Genomic DNA, 22220 nt, shown 5'->3' with positions numbered 1-22220 from the left:
TGACCCGATGGTGCATGGTCCTTTTGGGTTGCCTTCACCAAAGCAACTTGATTGGAGAAATAAATAGAAAGAGAGGTTATTATGATTTATTAATATGTTATAAGGATAATATATTAAAGGAGAAATCATATTTGTTTAATTAATATTGGTCAATAATTAATTAAGAATTAATTTTGTGATCAAGTGTAATTAATTAAACTAGAGGGGCTGAATTGTAATTATGTGATAGTTACAAAATAAGGTAAGAATTATCTTATAAGTATGGTGAACGAATTTAAGGTTGGAAAGTCTTAGAATTCGAGTATGATAAGGATTCAAGGATTATCTTATTGGTTGCTTAATGGATAATCAACTAGATAAGGATAATGACTGAAACCCTATCTCTACACCTATATAAACAACCCCAAGGTCATGAATTCGTGTATCCCTTCCCAAGAAGTCTTAGAGACGAATTCTAACCTCCCTCCTCTCTCCTTATACCTTCTCCACTTGCTTATGGTGTTTGTAAGCCATTAGAGGAGTGACACTTGTGACTCTAAGCCTTCCAAGGTCAATTCAAGGAGGAATTGGATTGTTATTGCTATATAACAATCAAGGTATGTTCTTAAACCTATTAACATGTGAATTCTGATTTCCATATGCTAGTATTAGGGTTCAAAGTCTTGGATTCAAAGTATGTACAATAGAGAAACCTAGATCCGAGCTTTAGGGTTTGTATGAGCACATAGGATGTCTTATGACCAAAAACCCATCAGTGGTATCAGAGCCATGATTGGTTTCTATTGTATTGATGCTTGATGTAACTGAAAATCGTGTTTTGGCCTCACTGTTCGACATGACTCGGTGAGTCACTCTTGGACTCGGCGAGTCAGCCCTACTCGGCGAGTTCCAGAGGGTGACTCGGCGAGTCGGTGCGTCAGACAGTGCTTATCTCGGGATTTCTTGCTGTTTTTGCATTGGGATAATTACCTTATCATGTTAGATCATTATTAATCCGATTATATGATATATTTGACTATAATTTTGATCTAATTGAAGATATTTATCAATTAATAAGATAATTGTTTCCTTATAAGATAATTGATTAATTATTTTGAGTAAATTGATAAATTGTTTTGCAAGAAATCATTAAACAAATCAAATATGGATAATTATGTGATTAAATGTTAATTTGAATTATTTGTTATTTGATCCTCGTTGTTGTGAAAAGTTTCATATTTGGCCCTTTAGGTTTTATAGTTTAAATTTGAACCCCAAAAGTTTTGTTGTTTTGAAATTTAAATAGTTGAAACCCTAATGTTTTGAATAAGGTTTCAAAACTTGCCCTCAAGTTTTGGAATTTAAATTTTGATTAAATAGTTTAATTTTGATGCATATTTAAATTCTAAACCCTAATGTGTTGAAATGTTTCAAAAACTTGCCCTCAAGTTTTGGAATTTAAAAGTTGATTAAAAGTTTAATTAGGAATGTTAAATTCTAAAACTCTAAGAAGTTTTGAAAAAGTTCAAATAACACCCTTATGGTTTTATTAATTAATTAAGGTGTATAATTAAAAGAGGTTTAGTAAATCCATAAAAGTTTAGGTTTACAATTTAATTGAATTAAAAGTATAATTGTTAAATTAGACCACCTAGTATTTTAAAAGTGTAAAATACACCCTATACTATATATAACATTAAAAGTCTAACATTATATATATGTATGAGTAAAAGTCAGTCTTACCGTTAGTAGGCCTCATTCACGAAGCTGGTCTATAAGGGGTGTTTAAGGAAATTGCCTATAAAATGGCGATTGAATGGGTATCCACTCTTACCCACCGCACTCTTGACTAGTGGAGGGTCGTTAGTCGAACGGGTAGGATAGGACGAAACCTTCCATTATAAGTATAATGAATTACTAAAGTAACTAAATGTTTTCATAAAATTCCCAATCTTAGTTACTTAGGCAAAAGTGAATTGATGCAATTCCATGAAATTACACTTTGTGCCCTTGCGAAGACGTTAGTGGAGCGTGTGTGGTTAACCGGCACACTAAATGGGTCTAAGCAAAGGTAGCAAAGGGTGACTCAATGTTTGTCATAGTTCGGTGGAGCGTGTGTGGTTTACCGGCACATCGCATAGGTGACTGTAACATGTGAGGGCACCATGTAAGTTTGCATGGTTATTCACACCCGCTTTGTGATCCTCGGCATCCCAGTCACAAACAAGAGGGGCATATCGAGATATAAACATGCCATTGAAAGTTCAATGTATCTCAAAGGATCTAGGAGTTTTCATAGATATAAAACTTAAATTTCTTTTTTCGTTTTTCATGGTGGAAATTAGTGAATCGTCATTCACTTACCTTCAAATATTCTGCAACTAGATTACGGCATCCCTTTTCTAGGTTGTAGCGTATTGTGTTGGGTCTTAGCCTTAGTATCTCATTTGGGTGATTTACTAAGGACTCAATTAATCAACTAACTTGAATTCATTTTTCTCCCGTATTGTAGATGTCAAAGTTCGACAACTATGGTCTTCTCAAATCCCGTGGAACAAGCATTCCACATGAAGATGATATTCCACGATTCGATCGAGGAACAAGAGATCATGCTTCACTTCCTCCTCCTCCTCCAATTATTCTCCCTAACCCACAAGTTCAAAGGCTTGAAAAGTTCAAGATCACTCAAGCCCTTTTGGCAAGTAAACATAAAGAAGGAAAGTCCGTGTATGCACACATCCTAGGGATGAAGTCACACATTGATAAGTTAAGAATGTTGGGATCCGTTGTCTGTGAGGAAATGGCTGTTGATTGGGTTCTTCAGTCACTTCCCAATTCATATAGTGAGTTCGTGAGAGAGTACTATATGATGAACTACGACGTGACCCTTATAGTTCTCACCTATATGCTTATTGCTGCTAAATCTGCAATGATTTGGCGCAATAGAAAAGCAAAGTTGATTGGTGAATCTGCCTTCGAGACCTCTATGGATATAGACAATGGCAACGAAAGACATGCCATGATCGAAAAGTTTGATCATAAGAGAAAGGCGATGTCTGCAGTAGTTCCATGTGTTGTTCCAAAAGAGTCAACTTGCTTTTATTGCCAAGAGAAGGGGCATTGGAGACGAAGTTGCCCTAATTACCTAAGAGATCTAAGAGATGGGAGAGTCAAAGGTATGACTGTAAAAATCCACTATCTAACTCCATTAAGTTCCTATTCATTGATTCTTAATACATGATGTAATAAGATTACATTTGAGTGTTTTGTAGGGTCGGTGAAGAGAAAGGAAGCTTGATAAGAGAGCAAGATGAATCTAATCACAAGAGATGGATCTCGATCGCATGGACTTGAAGATTAGATTTTGAGCTTAGATAGTTATGATAAAGTTGTTAGAAATTTTCTTTTGTACATAGTTTTCAATGGATTTTGCATTGTAAGGACAAATTTTTTCCGCTGCTTTTATAAATAAAATAAATTTTGTTTGACTTATTTATTTATTTGTTTATTTCCTTACAATGAAATCGTTATGAAAATTGATGTTCGAATATTTCTACAACGAATGGATATGATTCTTAGTTATGTTATTTATGGAAATGTCAAGAATTTACCAAATAGGGAGAGTTTCTCATCGCCCAAAGTTTCAATTGGACAGAAACTTGGAATCATGCAACGTGGATGCACGATGAATGAGAAATTTCATATTTGGAAATTAGACAAATTCATTGACAAAGTGTCAAGTGAAGGACTAAGAGATCGAGTACACAAAGTTGTGTGTTGATCAAAGTCCACCATAAGAGTAACAATGATATTCGTCATGATTTACTAAAGGTTTAGTAAATATGATTATACTTACAAGATTAAGTGTAATTCTGAATTGATTAAAGGGTTTAGATCAATAGCAGAACGAATAAGAAGAATCAAGTAGGCAGAGAGATAAAAGTTTCTCCATTCTAAGAAGAAGGGAGAGTATCTTTTATGCTTTATGATAGGTCTTAATGATTAAGAACCATATCTCAATTGATCCTCTAAATGAGTCTTAGTACAGTTGTATGTCTAAGAAGAGGAATCAAGAATTGAAGAAATGGTTAAATCAACAAGTCAATCATACTTCGTTCCAATAACAAGTCTTAAAGTTAAGATTGTGAAAGGTATTAAGAAGGTTTGTAACTTTCATTAAATGTGGAAAGTTGTGATGTCTTGGATAAGACAAAGACCAACTAGGACCAATTTATGAAGTGTTTTGATAAAAGCTACACTAACTCTTGAATATTTGAAATGGTTATTGACAAGAGAACCTTATATGTCAAGGAGTCAGTGGGAGTCTTAACTGTCTTGAAAGGTTTCAAGAACAAATCAAATAAACCTTATCGATCATCACTAGCACACGAGTTGAGGTTTACAACCTATCGTGTTGACATTATTTTGATTCTGTGCCAATCCAATCAAGTTAATTATACATGTGAGTCCTATGAGTTCTCATTTGAATGCATAAAAGGCAAGGACCTTGATCAATGGAAAGTACATTGATAGGAAAAGGTGAGCTGCTTAACTACTTGGAAGACGTGGTGGGCAGCTGTGCTACCATAAGGCAAGAAATCAAGATTAAGAAAGTTCGATCCATATGAGTTTGAATTTGTCGTAAACATATGGATAGGAACATTTACACCGTTTAAAATCTAAGTGTCATAAGATTTCCTCCTTCATGAAAATGATTGTGAGGAGATGCTTTCACTAAGAAAGATTTTAAGAAGATAGTGATTGTAAAATTGCATTCTCGAATTCAATTATGGTTACGGCATCCCTTTCCATAATTTGAATTGTGAGGTTTGGCAATTAGTCTTAATTGTTTAGACACACATATGAACTATCGAAGGCAAAGGTGTATAAAGAATCCTTGATAAAAGATTATCAAAGCACTAAGTATTAGAAACATGAACTTAAGAAATTCAATAAGCATTGTTTTCTGAAAGTTAAGATGTTTATGAATACATGTCGAAGCTAGTGGGAGCATAAGTGTTATGTTTTATAATAATCATCAAGATAGTGGGAGATAAAAGTTATGATTGTATGATTATTAAGGAAAGTATTGCAAGGTTAGCAATATTAATTATAGAAAAACAAGAGTCATACTTTGCAATGTCGCAATAGTTGAAGAGTTGTTTTGCTATAATTAAGGGAGAGAATATTATGCTTCATTTCAAATCTAAAGGTTTAGGTTGAGAAATGTTAATAAAATTTAGTCAAAGGTACAAAGTGTGTTCTTAAAATTTCGATTATGATTACGGCATCCCTCTTTACAATTCGAATTTTGAGAACATAGCAAATAAAACATTATGCGTCGTGTCCCATACGCTTCGGGTATAGGATCGATTGCAAATGCTTTAATGTTTGACCATTCTAAAAATTTTCCAAATGTCGAGCGCATTTAGAGGGAAAAGGGACTAGAATTGGTTTTGACTAAAATAATTAAACAACTATCAAAGGACAATCCAAGTTCGACGAGGATTGGTCGCTTGTGAGTAGTTGGAAGAATAGTATTGGAAAATATGGAAATGTTTCCATATTGAATGGACCATATCGACATCATTATGAATAGACAAGATTCTATCAAGAATGAGTTGTCATATGGAACATATGGAAGTGTGTCCATATTGGGAATTGAATATTGAGAAATCTATGACTAGATTAGAAACTTCTATGCAAAAGGATGTTCAAAGAAAGTACTTTGAGTGAGAGACATCACATCTATGGAATTGTCTTGTAACAATCTCCGATAGAAGACTTTGTAATATCATTGACAATAGTCTTTGTGACTTTGGTGCAGTGACATTACGAAAGGATAGTTGCATAGAATGTTAGAATCTAGCATATTCTATAAGTAGCAAGAATTTGATATTCTTTCACTTATGAAAAGGATTTGGAGTTGTGAAATGAGAAGGATTGGAAATGTGTTCGATGTGATCTATTTCACAAAGTAAGAACCATAGGTAAACATTGTGTGCATGCTAGGAGCATGGGACAAGTGTTGTAATTCAAATAAGAAGTTGATTACCCGAAACGACAAATAATGAGTAATCAATATGGTGATAAATAAAAGGTGTTTTATTTATACTCAAAGGTTTGAGGCCATATGAGATTAGTATTATTCTTGTGTTTCACATTTGCATGTTTTGACTTCCAGAATAATTGAGTTTATTAAGAATAATCGAATTATTCAAACGGGCCACAGTCGTTCATATGTTGGAAGTAGATATGAATGAAGACTGTCGTGAATTGGTGTGTGGATTGTCTAAAAGAGTATTAGACATAAGCAAATGTTTGCTGCAACGTTCATGAGTGCTTATGAATGTGATTTGAGCATTGGATTAGACCCACGCTCACTTGGATCACTCCATGGATTGTATCGCGAGTGATTAGTGAGACGATAACATCTTATATTCTTGAAACCGAGATGTGTGAGTTGTATCTTGCAAATCGGTTGCACATTGATAATATGTAAACGCACCAGTAACTTGGTGTTATAAAACCTATTGTTGTGTGTGATTCGGTGCGTGAGTACAAGCAAGCATTGTATCAAAGTTTATCCGTTCCTTTTATCCAAAGTAGGATAAAAGCGATATCTTTGGGCCCCTCGATGGTTTAGTGATGACAAACGTAAATGCTCGGCCGGGCTAGGGCTAATTTGATTTGTTCAATTAGTCAGTCGTCATAAATCGGGAATCGAGATATAGTACAAAGAGAATGATTTGAAATCAAATCTCATATGATATCTAGAATGGAGGAATATATGATCCCTTATCTTAAGGACACGCGTATCTGATATGATCAGAGTTGACAGCGGCTTTGGAAAGCTACGATTGCAGATCGGGATCCGAAGTCATACGCAGAATAGTTGTTAGACTTATCCAAGTGGGAGACTGTTGGATTAGTGTCTAAGTCCATAACTATTTTGGTATGTACTTGACCCGATGGTGCATGGTCCTTTTGGGTTGCCTTCACCAAAGCAACTTGATTGGAGAAATAAATAGAAAGAGAGGTTATTATGATTTATTAATATGTTATAAGGATAATATATTAAAGGAGAAATCATATTTGTTTAATTAATATTGGTCAATAATTAATTAAGAATTAATTTTGTGATCAAGTGTAATTAATTAAACTAGAGGGGCTGAATTGTAATTATGTGATAGTTACAAAATAAGGTAAGAATTATCTTATAAGTATGGTGAACGAATTTAAGGTTGGAAAGTCTTAGAATTCGAGTATGATAAGGATTCAAGGATTATCTTATTGGTTGCTTAATGGATAATCAACTAGATAAGGATAATGACTGAAACCCTATCTCTACACCTATATAAACAACCCCAAGGTCATGAATTCGTGTATCCCTTCCCAAGAAGTCTTAGAGATGAGTTCTAACCTCCCTCCTCTCTCCTTATACCTTCTCCACTTGCTTATGGTGTTTGTAAGCCATTAGAGGAGTGACACTTGTGACTCTAAGCCTTCCAAGGTCAATTCAAGGAGGAATTGGATTGTTATTGCTATATAACAATCAAGGTATGTTCTTAAACCTATTTACATGTGAATTCTGATTTCCATATGCTAGTATTAGGGTTCAAAGTCTTGGATTCAAAGTATGTACAATAGAGAAACCTAGATCCGAGCTTTAGGGTTTGTATGAGCACATAGGATGTCTTATGACCAAAAACCCATCAATAGGGCCATGCATGCACGTAAAGTTTGCAACTTTACGTGATAAGCATGCCCTAGGAACATAGATCTATGGTTTGGAAGCGTTGCATGTCCCAGATTTGGTATGTATGGGAAATGGGTCGAAGGGAATCGGCGAGTCCCAAAGTGGAACTCGGCGAGTTATATGAAGATGGCCTTAGACTCGGTGGGATGGATGAACAACTCGACGAGTCCTATGAAGATTTCCTGGAACTCGACGAGTTGTTCTTCAAACTCGGCGATTCATATGAACTGTTACTGAGTAAGAGAGGTTTAAGTGTTGAAGGTCCAACCCTTCACATCTACTCGCGGAATTAGCAATTTAACGTGTAACAATAGTCCCAAAAACCCAAATCCTCAAGATGGATGCTCTGGTGAGGATTTGGAATCGAGTAGGAGATCTGCTCGTGGGACTCGGCGAGTTGTTCTTGGACTCGGCGAGTCGGATCGCGAGTCGGTCCTATAATCCCAAGTAGTGAGTTGAGGGTGACTCAGTGAGTGGGAAGAGGGACTTGGCGTGTAGGACCATGTTAGTAGGAGAAGGACTCGGCGAGTCTGTGCCATGACTCGGCGACTCCAGTCAACTGGAAGTTGACTTTGACCAAGGAGTTGACCTTGGATCAGGGGTGGGTCAGTCATTTGATCTAAGGGTATTTATGAGTGGCTAATCTATGTTTATGGATTTGTAGCCGGAGGATTACCGGTGCAGCAGTCAGACATTCAACAGTTAGACTTTTGGTAGCTACTTTTCGAGGTGAGTTTCCTTCCAGTAGGAACGGGTCTAAGGCACCAAGGCCGGCCCGTATAGACGATATGATAGTATCGGAGTGTGGGCAGGGCCCGTATCTCTTAGTTGAGTCTGATGATGATATATGCTAGTGTGGTAGAATTGTTTATACTCGTTGTCTGTGTGATACTTGTATGTTATGGCTTAGTAGTGGAGTGTGGGCGAGGCCCGTATCTCCTAGATAGCGGAGTGTGGGCGAGGCCCGTACCTCCTAGATAGAGGAGTGTGGGCAAGGCCCATATCTCCTAGATAGCAGAGTGTGGGCGAGGCCCGTATCTCCCAGTTAACGGAGTGTGGGCGAGGCCCGTATCTCTTAGTTGTCCCTTATATGATCGTATGATATGTGGTATTATGGGGCAACTCACTAAGCTTCGTGATTACAGTTTGGAGTTTTGGTTTCAGGTACCTCTTCAGCGAAGGGGAAGGAGCTGGCACAGTAGTAGCACATCATACACACCCCTTGTTTTCCGTACTATGAGATTGTTCTGGGATTTGTACTCTGACACTATGGTTGATTCCATATTTTGGTTTTAAGACACGTAATATGTTTTAAGAAACAATATGATCGAATGTTGTTTACTTTCAAATGTTTTGCAAAATGTTTAATTAAAAATGAAATTTTTAGCTGTGAAAATTGGGTCGTTACAAGTTGGTATCAGAGCCCTGGTTTGAGGGATTCAAACACACCCTCGGGGATGTCTGAACTCACATCAAGGGATTAAAGGATTTCGAAAAAGAAAAAAAAGTTTTCTAAAGGATTAAGTAAAGAGTTTTACGAAAGAACGAAGTGTGTGATGTGCGCCACCGGCCGGGCTCAAGTAAGTACTCCCCAAAATACCCATACAAGTTTATGTTATGTTTAACTGTTTTAGTAGATCAGCATGTTAGAATAGGACTAAGGATCTAGGAGTGATGCCTTACGTGCCTGCTTTATGTGCTTCAGCTTATGAGAATTGCATGCTAGTATTGAGTAGACAACAGTAGGATAGGTTGTTTAGGTTATGCCTGACAGTATGAGTTTAGCACTGTATGCTAGATCAGTTTCTCTCTATGAGAACGAATTTGCTTGAGGTTGTTCCCTTTTTCTGAATGTTGCTTGCTTTGTGCCTTGTGGGGCTCTGAGTGATGGGAGTTAGCCATTAGGTGAATACGTCACGTCACATGTGACCAGGGTTGAATAAACTTAGAGTGTTGGATTTGGCCCTGTTGCGCAGCTCTCGTTTGAGTCTAACCGTTGTAGGGACGAGTCTGTTACTCGAAGGATTATCAGAGCCTCATCACATGTGATGGTATTCAGGTAATGGCTAATTGGCATTACAAGGAGGCCTTCAACAGCTGAGGACCGAGTAGGGTGGAGTCAGAGATTTCCCTAGGGCAAGCCTAGGATGAGTATAGCAGTGATCAGTAGTAGTGAAAGGGATCTGGTGGAGTCGAGGCGGTCCTTGAAGAAGGTACGGATAAATGTGGAAGGTAGTATGGGCCCGTACTACTGAAAGCAGAGGATTCGTACCCGAAATAAGGAAGGCCGAGACAAGACTAGGGAACTTGAAATAGACGTGATCCCTTTAGAAGTATCAGTATCACTAATGGTTGCCTGTGTGTATTGTAGAATGGTGGTACTACGTCAGAGGCCAGCTGGTGGCAGTTCTGGAGAGGGATCAGGTTCTGAGCCAGTAGATGAGAGGCTACGCGAGTTCATCGCGTCAGAGATCACCAGAGGCATCCTTAAGTCGACCCCCATCATTTTCGGTTCGATCAAGGAAGGGATAGTTGAGCTGATGGAGGACCGTCTCAGGGCGTTCAGGAGTGACATGGCATCTGGCCAGTCAGGATCTCGCACACTGTCCTTCAAGGACTTCAGGGGCAGTGGTGCGCCGGATTTCCATGGGGCGAAGGACCCCATTGCTGCCAGACGATGGATTGCGGACATTGAGTCCGCACAGCTGACTAGCTTCTGCCCCGAGGGGTCGAAGGTGAGATACGCAGCAGGGTGTTTGAGAGACAGAGCCAGAGATTGGTGGGAGTCCGTCGGTGACTCGTTGGGAGCCTCGACTGTTGAGGCTATGACATGGTCGGACTTTGTGACCAGGTTCAGGGCAGATTTTGCACCGGCTGTCGAGCTTTAGCAGCTGGCCAGGGAGTTCTTAGACATGAGACAGACTACGAAGACTGTGGCGGAGATCACCGCCAAGTTCCGGGAGAGGGCATTGCTGGTGCCCCAGTATGCTGGAGACGAGGATATGAGGAGGACCCGCTATCATGACATGATCAGCGATGACATCCGAGAGCATGTGAGCTTTTCAGCTTGCCCTACCCTGGAATCCATGATTGCCAAGGTAAGGGAGAGGGAGATTGATCTGGAGCATATCCGAAAGAGGAAGGCAGAGGCGGGGCAGGTGGCTGGGGCTTCGGGGAAGAAGCCCAGGGGATCAGATGGTAGGCCGAAAGGCCAAGGAGGACCGGGCCGCTGTGGGAAATGCGGCAGTTCACACGAGGGAGCATGTAGATTGGGATCGTCGGGCTGCTACAAGTACGGCAAGATGGGACACTTTAGCAGGGATTGTACTGCCCCTGCCTCGGTTGTTCAGACATGTAAGTTGTTGTGTTTCCACTGCAACCAGAGGGGCCACAAGAGGGCCAATTGCCCCCAGTTGACAGCAGCATCAGCGCCAGTGAAGGCGCCAGCTCCAGCGACCCCACGGATCACAGATGGAGGACAGGGAAAATCAGAGGCTCCAGTGGTGAGGATTCGAGCCTTTCAGCTGACTGCATAGGAGGCACGCGCCACGCCCGATGTGGTGATGGGTATGATTTCTTATTTACGCTTTATTTTATGATGCTGTAATTTTGATATGCTATATGTATGTGCTTTGTCTAGGATCGTTCCATGTGAATGGTATCCCAGTTCAGGTGTTGTTTGATTCGGGGGCTACCCGGTCGTTTTGTTTCTCTTGCGCTTAGCAAGAAGTTTCCTGAGTCTCCGGGCATGTTGCGTTGCCCTTTAGAGGTAGAGATTGTCGATGATCGAGCGGTGCAAGCATCAGCAATTTTCAGGGATTGTGTTCTAAGGTTGTTTGAGGAGTGCTACTTGATGGATTTGGTTCCCATTCCGTTGCGTGGGAACAAGGTGATTATTGGTATGGATTGGTTAAGCCCCAAAAGGGCAGTGATAGACTGCGCACAACAGATAATGCGAGTCCGAGCCCCAAGTGGGGGAGAGTTGGTGATTGAGGGTGAGAGACCACAGCGAGGGCCAGCCTTATGTTCGGCGGCGAGGGCAAGGCGCTACCTCCAGCAAGGTTGCGTAGGTTATGTCGCGTATGTTACGGATGCCCGGGAGGCGGGTAGAGCGACAGTGGACAAGGTGCCCGTAGTACGAGAGTTCGCGGATGTATTCCCCGAGGAGCTGCCTGGGATACCTCCGGAGAGGCAGGTGGAGTTTAGGATTGACCTGGTCCCTGGTGCGGCTCCGATAGCCAAGGCACCGTATCAACTGGCTCCTCCCGAGATGCAGGAGTTGTCTGCACAGATACAGGAGCTGTTAGACAAAGGATTCATTAGACCGAGCAGTTCACCCTGGGGAGCCCCGATCCTGTTTGTAAAGAAGAAGGACGAGTCGCATCAGATGTGTATAGACTATCGGGAGCTAAACAAGGTAACGGTGAAGAACCGTTACCCACTCCCGAGGATTGATGATCCCTTTGACCAGTTACAGGGAGCATCTTGGTTCTCCAAGATCGATTTGCGTTCAGGTTATCATCAGATGAGGGCCAGAGAGGGGGATGTGCAGAAGACCGCGTTTCGGACGCGCTATGGCTATTATGAGTTTGTGGTGATGCCGTTTGGGCTCACCAATGCTCCTACCGCATTCATGGATCTCATGAACCGCGTGTGCAGACTGATGCTGGATTGGTCTGTGATAGTTTTCATTGACGACATCTTGGTTTATTCAAAGACGCAGGAGGAGCACGAGAGGCATCTCTGAGTGGTGTTGGAGACCCTGAGGAGAGAGATCTTATATGCTAAGTTCTCCAAGTGTGAGTTCTGGTTGCACGAAATGCAGTTTCTTGGGCACCTTGTCAACCAGGACGTGATTTCAGTAGACCCGGCCAAGGTAGAGGCCGTGATGAGATGGGAGGTTCCGAAGTGTCCATCCGAGATTCGGAGTTTCCTGGGTTTAGCGGGCTATTATCAGAGATTCATCCAGGATTTCTCCAAGATAGCTGTACCATTGACCAGGCTGGCAAGGAAGGCCGTGGTCTTTCGTTGGGGGCCTGAGCAGCACACAATGTTTGAGACACTGAGACAAAGATTATGTGAGACGCCAATCTTGGCCCTGCCAGAGGGCATGGAGGATTTTGTTGTGTACCGTGATGCGTCCATCTCAGGTTTGGGCGCGGTATTGATGCAGAGAGGGCATGTCATCGCCTACGCGTCGAGGCAGCTGAAGCCTCATGAGGCGAATTATCCGACGCATGACTTGGAGCTGGGGGTTGTTGTGTTCGCCCTCTAGATTTGGCGTCATTACCTCTATGGGGTTCGCTGTACCATTTACACGAACCATAAGAGTTTGAGGTACCTCATGGATCAGTCGAATCTAAACACGAGGCAGCGTCGGTGGTTGGATGTGGTAAAAGATTACGATTGCGAGATCCTTTATCACCCAGGGAAGGCCAATGTGGTGGCCGACGCGCTTAGTCGTAAGGCAGCGCCGATCCGAGATATCTCCCTACGGATGACAGTAGTGACTCCGTTGTTGGAGCGGATTCGGGAGGCTCAACAGGAGGCTATGAAGGAGGAACATCAGAAGAGTGAGCGGATTGTGGGGCAGGTTTCCTCCTTCGACTATGATAGCTGAGGGTTATTGACTCTTCACTGTAGAGTGTGGGTCCCTTATCATGGAGGCGTGCGTCAGGTTCTGATGGAGGAGGCACACAAATCCCGATTCTCTATTCATCCCGGGGCGACGAAGATGTATAGGGATCTTTGTCTAGACTATTGGTGGCCCTTCATGAAGCGGGATGTGGCTTGGTACGTTGATCGGTGTTTGACCTGCAGGAAGGTCAAGGCCGAGCATCAGAGACCGCATGGCAAGATGCAGTCGTTGGACATCCCGTTGTGGAAATGGGAAGATATTACGATGGATTCTATCACGAAGCTTCCCAAGACCGCGCAAGGAGTGGATTCGATATGGGTCATCGTGGATCGATTGACCAAGAGCACCCATTTTATTCCAATTCAGGAGATCATATCGGCTGAAAAGTTGGCAGACATCTATATCAGGGAGATAGTGGCGCGGCACAGAGTGCCAATATCCGTGATTTCAGACAGGGATGCGCGTTTTACTTCCTGGTTTTGGAAGAAGTTTCATGACGAGTTGGGTACTCGTCTGCATTTCAGCACCGCTTTTCACCCACAGACGGATGGTCAGAGCGAGCGAACTATCTAAACGTTAGAGGATATGTTGCGGGCATGTGTTCTGGATTTCGGGGGTAGTTGGGATACTTACCTTCCATTGGCGGAGTTCTCGTATAATAATAGCTATCATGCGAGTATCGACCGTCCTCCCTTCGAGATGTTGTATGGGAGGAGGTGCAGGACCCCGATATGTTGGGGAGAGGTTGGCCAAAGGGTCATGGGGAGCACCGAAGTAGTGCTCAAGACGACAGAGAAGATTCAGCAGATCCGGAGCAGGCTTCAGACTGCTCAGAGTCGGCAGAAAAGTTATGCCGACAAACGTCGATCAGACCTGGAGTTCCAGGTCGGAGATATGGTCCTCCTGAAAGTGTCGCCGTGGAAAGGCGTCATTTGAGTCAGGAAGCGGGGCAAGTTGGGCCCGAGGTATATTGGGCCGTTCAGGGTTATAGCCCGGGTGGGCAAGGTGGCATATAGGCTGGATTTGCCAGCCGAACTCAGTCAGATACACAACATTTTCCATGTCTCTCAGTTGCGGAAGTGTCTGGTGGACGACTCAGCAGTAGTACCCTTGGAGGACATTCAGGTTAATGGCAGCCTGAATTACATCGAGCGGCCTGTGGCGATCCTCGACCGGAAGTCAAAGGATTTGAGGAACAAGAGGGTGGAACTCGTGAAGGTGCAATGGCAGCACCGGAAGGGATCAGAGTGGACTTAGGAGCTGGTGGAAGAGATGATGGAGCACTACCCCGAGCTGTTTCCGGGGCGAACAGCAGACTTCGAGGACGAAGTCTAAAATAAGTGGGGGGAGATTTGTAGCACCTGGTTCCCGATACGTATTCCTTGTAATTAATAATTCTTATTTCTTGCATTTTTGCCTTGGACTCGGCGAGTTGAAGGACCAACTCGCCGAGTAGAAGCGGGATGAGACGCGGCGTCCAACCTTTAGACTCGGTGAGTCGGTCCCCGGACTCGGTGAGTAGACCCTGTTTGGGCAAAAACCCTAATCCGGGTGTTTGCACCCTATTTAAACGCTCTAACTTGGCCTCCTTAGTCCCTATCACTTCCAGAGAGCTGTAGAGAGAAACCCTAGCCCCCATATTGTTCTTGAGAGTGTTCTTGGCTTTGTGAAGAAGGTTTAGAGCTTAGGAGAAGAAGGAAGAGGTTGAAGTGTGCAATGAGGGGAGGTAGATCCGGAATCTTCACTGAGAGAAGCTTCCATTCAGGTAGAAAAGTTCTTACCTTGATCACTAATTCATTAGATCCCCTTTTTGTCCCAAATTAGTGGTTTTTAAGCCCTAAAACCTCTAACTCCATGTATTCGTGCTCTATGTTATGAAAGGACTTCAGATCTAGACCTTATGGACGTATTAGAAGTATAAAGTTTATGTGGTTGAAGTGGTTGAGGTCCCCATTGAGTGTATGACCTCATTAAGAGCTTGGTTTTACCTTTTGGAGCTTATAGGGCCATGCATGCACGTAAAGTTTGCAACTTTATGTGATAAGCATGCCCTAGGAACATAGATCTATGGTTTGGAAGTGTTGCATGTCTCAGATTTGGTCTGTATGGGAAATGGGTCGAAGGGACTCGGCGAGTCCCAAAGTGGAACTCGGCAAGTTCTATGAAGATGGCCTTAGACTCGGCGGGTTGGATGAACAACTCGGCGAGTCCTATGAAGATTTCCTGGAACTCGACTAGTTGTTCTTCAAACTCGGCGAGTCATATGAACTGTTACTGAGTAAGAGGGGTTTAAGTGTTGAAGGTCCAACCCTTCGCATCTACACGCGGAATTAGCAATTGAACGTGTAGCAATAGTCCCAGAAACCCAAATCCTCAAGATGGATGCTCTGGTGAGGATTTGGAATCGAGTAGGAGATCTGCTCGTGGGACTCGGTGAGTCGAATCGCGAGTCGGTTCTATAATCCTAAGTAGTGAGTTGAGGGTGACTTAGTGAGTGGGAAGAGGGACTTGGCGTGTAGAACCAGGTTAGTAGGAGAAGGACTCGGCGAGTCTGTGCCATGACTCGACGAGTCCAGTCAGCTGAAAGTTGACTTTGACCAAGGAGTTGACCTTGGACCAGGGGTGGGTCAATCATTTGATCTAAGGGTATTTATGAGTGGCTAATCTATGTTTATGGATTTGTAGCCGGAGGATTACCGGTGTAGCAGTCAGACGTTCAGCAGTTAGACTTTTGGTAGCTAATTTTCGAGGTGAGTTTCCTTCCAGTAGGAACGGGTCTAAGGCACCAAGGCTGGCCCGTATAGACGATATGATAGTATCGGTGTGTGGGCAGGGCCCGTATCTCTTAGTTGAGTCTGATGATGATATATGCTAGTGTGGTAGAATTGTTTATACTCGTTGTCTGTGTGATACTTGTATGTTATGGCTTAGTAATGGAGTGTGGGCGAGGCCCGTATCTCCTAGATACCGGAGTGTGGGTGAGGCCCGTACCTCCTAGATAGAGGAGTGTGGGCAAGGACCGTATCTCCTAGATAGCGGAGTGTGGGCGAGACCCGTATCTCCCAGTTAACGGAGTGTGGGCGGGGCCCGTATCTCCATGAGTGTGGGCGAGGCCCGTATCTCCTAGCTGTCCCTTATATGATTGTATGATATGTGGTATTATGGGGGAACTCACTAAGCTTCGTGCTTACAGTTAGGAGTTTTGGTTTCAGGTATCTCTTCAGCGAAGGGGAAGGAGCTGGCACGGTAGTGGCACATCATACACACCCCTTGTTTTCCGCACTATGAGATTGTTCTGGGATTTATACTCTGACACTATGGTTGATTCCATGTTTTGATTTTAAGACACGTAATATGTCTTAAGAAACGATATGACCGAATGTTGTTTACTTTCAAATGTTTTGCAAAATGTTTAATTAAAAATGAAATTTTTAGCTGTGAAAATTGGGTCTTTACAATAAATTATCAAAATTGTAGTATACTCTAATATATTAATACATTTTATATTTTTTGAAAAATGTCAATAAAAAGATAAAAATAAAAAAAAAAACAAAAAAAAAATAATTGGAAAACAAATAAGAAAAAAAATAAAAAAATAAAAAGATGAAAAAAAATAAAATATAATACGAAAAGAAATATGAAAAAGCCTAAAAAAAACTCTAATATACTATATATATATATATACACTAACAAAATAGTAAAAATGTTTAAAAAAATTGTTGAAAAATAAAGTTAAAAAATGAAAATAAGTAAAATATATATATAAAAAACGAAAATAAAAAATATACATATATTTATAAAAAACTGAAAATAAATAAAGTATAAAAAAACGAAAAATAAAGTTAAAAAACCATGTGGTGTAATTGTTTTCAAACCTTAGGAACTAAATTTGAACTTTTTAGGACTAATTTTGCAAAAAATTTAACCAACTTAACCATGAAACTCGTTAAGTGGGCTAGAGTGATAATTCTGCGAGAAAGTTGTGGCCACAACAATAATAAAAAAAATATCAGGGCTTTTTCCAATTATGCGTTAAAAATTTAAGGCTTTTATAATATTAACCATTATCTTAGCAAACCAGGAAAAATTTGAGAATGTGATTTTCATAATTTATAGTCTCCTTTTACATATCAAAATGGAAAACATTGAACAAATATAACAATTTTACTTTCTTTTTCAGGTAAATAATATTGGATTGGTAAAGCGGGTTGTGTCATCTATGTACAAAATGAATATTATAAGTACCGCTAAGGAGGCTGAAATGCATGCACTTGAAATGGTAAGTAGAATATAAGCATTTGCTTTTTCTTTTTGATTGTTTTTTTAAAACTTGTGTTTTGATTTTGTATGTTGTTGAAAGATTGCGACCGGTGAGATCTATACAACTATCAACAAGAAGGATCAAGGATGGCATGGTTAGAAAAAAGTTGGTTTTATTATGTTTTACTTTTTGTTTAAGCACAAGTTCCCTTTTAATATATTTGATTTAATTTTATCGATCTACTTAGAAAACGAGAATGAGATTTGTAATCAAATAATTATGATTAAATGGAATAAAAAAATAATTTAAGGAAAATTTATTAAAGTGAGGATCTACTATAATAAATGAAAATGATTTTGCCACATGTCATTCTCTCATAAGATTAACCATATGTCATTTTGTCATAATTTGAGATATATTTATTTTCTACTTGTCATTACTTTAATTTTCATTTTCAATATATCATTAATTTAGTTTCCATAAATTAAACCTACCATAATGACTCTCAAATTTTAAATTTTAAATTTTAAATTTTAAATTTTAAATTCAATTCCAAATAAATTTACAGTTTAAACCTTTATGTTTAATATTTTGTTATAATTAACTCGTTTAGTACACACTAAACACACAATTTTAATTAATTTATTATTTGCATGTTTTTTTTCTCATAATTTTCAGTTATTTCAATTTCAAATTCAAATAAAATTTCTATTTAATCGTTCGTATTTAACATTTTGTTTTAATCAACCCATATATTATACGGGTCTTACAACTAGTATGTAATCAAAGAAATACGATTTTTTTGTGCACCATTTAGAATTATTTAATCAAATAAAAGATACTAGGCATCACTTTTTCATGGGATGGAAGTAGAGCTAGACCGTCTTGGGGCCCAATTACAGCTTACAAAGGGGTAAGCTTATGTTTGTTTTCATCTTAATATCGTTTTCCAAGAGTAGCTTACAAACAAACCTTAAGAACTCATAGCAAGATGCATGTTTAAAAACATGTAGAAGTTCTTTATTTTTATTCTTTTACCTTTTGGTCCCCGAGTGTTGTTGATTTTTGCAATTACGGTCCAAATCATATATCAATATAAGGAGTTTAATGTCTCCCCATCTCTTGATTTACTTGTAGTACTTTTATATTTGTATTTGCTGTAATTTTTTTGTGTAACAACTCAAAATCGAGAGCCAAATTTTTTTGTTTAATTACATTACTTATAAAAATAGTTTACAGAAAACATCGTTGCTATCATTTCAAAACATCAAGTCACAAATCACAAGTCTCGAAAATCATATCATCAAATAGTAAAATGTCAGAGTATAATCTCAGGGTTCTCAAGGCGGAAATCATATGTGTGCGATACACTGCTACCCTGCCGGCTCCTTCCCCTTAGCTGAAGAGGTACCTGAAACCAAAACTAAAAACTGTAAGCATGAAGCTTAGTGAGTTCCCCCATCATACCATATACCATTCAACACACATACTGTTAGACAATTCTAGGGTGCCCGACCTACCCATGTCAAACCATTATGGGGTGCTTACCTACCCATGTCAAGCCATTCCTGGGTGCTGACCTATCCATGTCAGGCCATTCTGGGGTGTCGGCCTACCCTCCGGTCTATCTCACCCGATCACAGGGACTATTTCACCCATACTACTATCACATAATAACATATCATAATCATGCCGTCAGACAGGTCTGGGGTGTCCGACCTACCCTTCGGTCCTAACGACCGAATTAGGGACTATTCCCCTCCTACTACCACTATCACATAGAACATATCATACTGGCACATATATCATATCAAGTAATAGCAAAACAAACAATTATCACAAAGACAATCATCTCAACTGTAATCAACTACTAGTGGGTCGGTCTTGGCGCCTTAGACCCACTTCTACTGGAAGGTAACCCACCTCAATGTCGTGTAGTGTCTGCACTGTCCTCGGTGTGGAAATCGACTTTCCTCAACTCCTCAATCCCTACAAGACAACTTTTCTAAGTTATCAATTCATACTCATAACCCTTACAAGGGTCACTCAAGTTCAATTCAAAGTCAAGATCAAAACCTTGGTCAAAGTCAACATCTGGTTGACTCGACTCGCCGAGTTGGTCCACCAACTCGCCGAGTCCCCATGCCCACAAAATGCTACCATCCTGCCCCTACTCGTCGAGTCTAGCAAGATCTCGACGAGTTCGCCTTCAATAACACAATAACACATCAGACCGTCTTCAACCAACTCGCCGAGTTCGTCCTAGAACTCGTCGAGTTCATCTTCATCCATATGAAGGTGTTCAGTCTATGACTCGCCGAGTTCATCCTTGAACTCGTCGAGTCTGTCTTCATGTGGTTGGGACATTGCCTTGAACTCGCCGAATTCTTCCTTGAACTCGTCGAGTCCTTCGATCTTCAAGTCAATAACAAACCCCTAACAGGCTGAGTGTTCCTTCCACTTAACCAAAGACCATTTCTAGAAGACATTTGGGGGAAAATGCGACCCGAATCGCTGAGTTACCCAAGCGAGTTGCCGAGTCCCTCTTTTTCCAAAACTATTCAGTCGATTATAATGGGTCTTAATGAATCACAACCATAGATCTGACCTCCTAGGGTCCATTTTATACGTAAAGTTCCAATCTTGACGTCCATGCATGGGGGGTTTTTGGCTCAAAATCCATAAAAAGAGGTATATAAGAAGCATAGGTTTCCCATGGCCATAAAGTTGGCACCTTTATGCCATGGGAACCCTCAATGGTTTCAGATATGAAGTGTAACTGCAAACACACTTACAAAATCCGATTTTAACTTCACAACTCATAAAAAGGGGTAGGAAAATAGCCCCAAATCAAGATCTACGTAATGAATAGCCAAGGTATCAACTTTATACCTCAAATGAGCTGGAAATGTGCCAAGACTTCTGAATCTACTTGCTCTCTCATGTTCTCCCAAGCTTCCTTCTCCTCTTCCAACTTCAAATACACACAAAAAGGCACCAAAAAGCTCATGAACACTCAAATAAGGCTTAGGGTTTCGAGTTAGGGTTTCTCTGGGTTGGGAGGAACAATAGGGGTTGTGTTGGGCGTTATAAGTTGTTTAAATAGGGTGCAAACCCTAAATATTAGGGTTTCATCCAGACAGTCCTCGAGTCGGTCTCCCGACTCGTCGAATAGGTCACTTATCCAGCCGATCCAAATTCGAGTCTACTCGACGAGTTGGGCCTCCAAATCACCTAGTCCCGGAGCAAAACATGGGTTTACTTTAATTAAAATACGTACCAGGAACCGGGTGTTACAAATCTCCCCACTCATTTTAGACTTCGTCCTTGAAGTCTGTTGCTGAATCCGGAAAAAGCTCGGGGTAGTGCTCCCTCATCTCGTCCTCCGGCTCCCAGGTCCATTCCGAGCCCTTGCGGTGCTGGCATTACACCTTCACCAGCTCCACCCTCTTGTTCCTCAGATCCCTCGACTTCTTGTCGAGGATAGCTACTAGCCTCTCAATATAGTTCATGCTGTCATCTACTTGAATATCCTCCAAAGGCACCACCGCTGAATCGTCTACTAAGCATTTCCACAGTTGTGAGACGTGAAAGGTGCTGTGAATCTGACTGAGTTTGGCTGGAAGATCCAACCTATCTGCCACCTTGCCTACCCGGGCTACAAGCCTGAAGGGTCCAATATACCTGGGGCCCAAATTGCCCTGCTTCCTGAACCGAATGACACCTTTCCAAGGCGACACCTTCAGAAGCACCATATCCCCGACCTAAAACTCCAGGTCCGAACGACGCCTGTCGGCATAACTTTTCTGCCGACTCTGAGCAGTATGAAGCCTGCTCCGAACCTGCTGGATCCTCTCTGTAGTCTTGAGTACCACTTCGGTACTCCCCATGACCCTCTGTCCAACCTCTCCCCAACATATCGGGGTCCTGCACTTCCTCCCGTACAACATCTCGAAGGGAGGACGGTCGATAATCGCGTAATAGCTGTTATTACAAGAAAACTCTGCCAAAGGAAGGTAAGTATCCCAACTACCTCCGAAGTCTAAAACACACGCCCGCAACATATCCTCTAGAGTCTAGATGGTTTGCTCACTCTAACCATCCGTCTACAGGTGAAAAGCGGTGCTAAAATGCATACGAGTACCCAACTCGTCGTGAAACTTCTTCCAGAATCTTGAAGTGAATCCCACATCTCTGTCAGAAATCACCGAAACTGGCACCACGTGCCGAGCCACTACCTCTCTGATATAGATGTCGGCCAACTTCTAGGCTGAAATGCTCTCCTGAATCGGAATGAAATGGGCGCTCTTGGTCAACCTATCCACGATGACCCAAATCGAATTCACTCCCCGCGCGGTCATAGGAAGCTTTGTGATGAAATCCATAGTGATATCTTCCCATCTCCACAACAGAATATCCAACGGCTGGGTATTGCCGTGTGGTCCTTGGTGCTTGGCCTTGACCTTCTTGGCATGTCAGGCATCTATCGATAAACCAAGCTACGTCCCTCTTCATGCAGGGCCACCAATAATCAAGGAGAAGATCCCTGTACATCTTCGTCGCCCCGGGATGGATAAAAAACC

The sequence above is a fragment of the Lactuca serriola genome, chromosome 3, assembly GCF_051521515.1.
Source record: "Lactuca serriola cultivar US96UC23 chromosome 3, Lser_US96UC23_V15, whole genome shotgun sequence".
Taxonomy (NCBI): Eukaryota; Viridiplantae; Streptophyta; class Magnoliopsida; order Asterales; family Asteraceae; genus Lactuca; species Lactuca serriola.
This window is presented reverse-complemented; position numbering follows the sequence as displayed.